Raw genomic sequence first — 2,609 nt, 5'->3', positions numbered from 1 at the left:
CTACGAGCCTCACTTCTAAAATAAGGACATTTACAGAGACAGTAGAGACAGTATAGGCTAGAGCGTTTGTTTTGTGAGGATGAAATAAGGATATATGTAAAAATCTTTTGCTGACTATTGGGCACATAGCTCATAGTCTATCATTTCTCATTGTTACTGTGGTGCGGGGAGCCACTATTTATTTGGTGCTTGCCATTCAGTTACACAATTAAGAGGGAACTGAGGACGGTCTTCGGCCTTTGGGACTTGCATTGGTTTTTGCACAGGAAAGGTAAAATCATATCCAGGGAAAATAACAAGGAGAGAACTCTTAAGACTTTTCAAACTATCTACCACGTTTGAATTAAATATGTCAATACAGAATGCTTGTCAGTAATTCAGTCATCAAGCAGATTGTTACTAGCAATTCCTCTGGCACAGCAATGAGAGTTAGGAACAGGGGCATAGGGATTGGAAAGGCAAAATAGGCAGAAGAATGGGGAACCTTAACTTCATTATGTGATTGATTTTACATGGAGGGATTACAGGTGATGGTTAATTTCTTAGTGTGTTTATTTATCTTCAAATAAAATATTAAAATTATGCTGTGGAAGAATATTTAAAGATACTTCTCTAATAGATCAAGAAAACATTATATAAGCCCAGACTATGGTGTCAGACTGCAAGATTGGCCCACCTCTCCTCAACAGTGGCCCTGCCAATTTGGGGACAAGTGCCTCTAGATAATCGACTCTGTGGTAGAAAGCCTTCAAAAGCAGCTAGGTCAGGACTCTTTCTTTGATATGCACATGAGAGGGTTCAGGCCGTAAATAGTGGGTAAAGCCAATGGCTGGAGCAGGTGCCAATCAGTACACCTTTCATCTCGAGGCTACTGAGAACTCAAGGGCTTTGATTAAAGACATTTGGGAGAATGAGCTGAATGTTGGCCTTGCCATTAAACTGGGAACAACAGTTGAGTATTTGGCACCGTGCGCTAATAAAATAGATATGGCCTTGGTAATGACAATGGAACCTGGATTTGGAGAACAGAAATTTATGAAAGATATGATGCCAAAGGTTCACTGGTTGAGGACCCAGCTCCTATCTTTGGATATAGAGGTGATGGTGGAGTAGGTCCTGACACTGTCCATAAGGGTGCCGAGTAGGAGTTCACATGCCTGTGTCTGGCAGTGCCATTATGAGGAGCGAAGATTACAGATATGTGTCAACCTGTTAAAAATGTTTGCATGGAAGCTGCTCAGAAATGTTCTCTCTCTTTTTTTATTTTTTTGAGATAAAGTCTCGCTCTGTCGTCCAGGCTGGAGTGCAGTGGCGCAGTCTCAGCTCACTGCAACCTCCACCTCCTAAGTTCAAGAGATTCTCCTGCTTCCGCCTCCTGCGTAGGTGGGATTACAGGAGCCTGTCATCACACCTGGCTAATTTTTTGTATTTTTAATAGAGATTGGGTTTCACCATGTTGGCTAGGCCAGTCTCCAGCTCTGACCTTAAGTGATCCGCCCACCTCGGCCTCCCAAAGTGCTGGGATTTACAGGCGTGAGCCACTGTGCCCGGCCCAGAAGTGTTCTCTTGATTGATGAAAACACAAGGAGCTCAGTGTTTCTGCTCATGAAATCTTTTTACTGGAAAACAGGAATATTGACTGGAAAATCATATTGTAATTGAAGCAGTACTGCTTTTCTGAGCAATTATTTATTCCAGTGATTAAAATCTATTGTGTAGAATGTTCTGAGATTAGAAATTGGTGTGTATAACTACATTTTTAGTGATGCAATTTGAAGATTAGTGTGGCAAAATACTCAGTTTTGACTGGAAGCCTTGATGTTTATAAATAGTAATACTATAGCTGTATTAAAGTTACAAACAGAGATGTGTCTTAATGCCCAATGAGGTCATATTGGCTACTATAAAAGCAACTTTTTTTTTCTGTATTTCTAAAAATAATTTTCTGTTGTTTCTCAGCTGTTTTCCAAAAGCAAAGGAAGTCTTTATGTTTTTCTTAGTTCACGTTATTTGTGATTTATTTATATGCTTGATAAATGAGTAAAGTAGAATTTTAAAATATAAGCTTGGGTGGGATGGCATATCGTATTTTTGCATCTGAACATTTATTTTTCACTTTTCATCTTATAGTTGATTAATAAAAACTATAAAACAATATATGAAGCTCAGGGATTCTAAAATACAGCATAGATTTTATCAGGGTGTTTTCTTTGTCAAAGTAGGCTACTCATTGATTCCTCCCCATTCCAAGTTTTCTTAGTCTCACCCACCATTCTTAAGGTTGCTGTGTTAGCTCTGAGTAGAAGGGAAAAGTAAAGCCTCTATTTGGAAGCAATATTGTGTTGAATCCCAACTTTGCCCCCTCTAGCTATTTACCTTTGTCAAATTACCTAACTTTTTTTGCACTTCTCTTAACTCATTTATATATTGAATGTAATTATAAAAACTGAGGGGTTGTATTGAGAATTAAGAGGTAACATTATATATGCAAAGCTTCCAGTACTATTTCTAGAATTTAGAGGATGTTCAATTCAAAGTGGCTAGCATTATATAAATTTATGTTTTGTGGGTTATAAAGTATTTTGATATATTCTCATTAAATCTATAAA

At 38.1% G+C, this 2,609-nt stretch overlaps 1 pseudogene; it reads left to right on the top strand.

The window, feature by feature from the left end:
* Window positions 1-648: 648 nt before the first annotated feature.
* Window positions 649-1,145, top strand: LOC703486 (ribulose-phosphate 3-epimerase-like; annotated as a pseudogene).
* The last annotated feature ends 1,464 nt before the right edge of the window (window positions 1,146-2,609 follow it).

The sequence above is a fragment of the Macaca mulatta genome, chromosome 2 (genome assembly GCF_049350105.2).
Source record: "Macaca mulatta isolate MMU2019108-1 chromosome 2, T2T-MMU8v2.0, whole genome shotgun sequence".
Taxonomy (NCBI): domain Eukaryota; kingdom Metazoa; phylum Chordata; class Mammalia; order Primates; family Cercopithecidae; genus Macaca; species Macaca mulatta.
The sequence above is the reverse complement of the archived record's forward strand: the minus strand, read 5'-3'. Positions and strand labels throughout refer to the sequence as shown.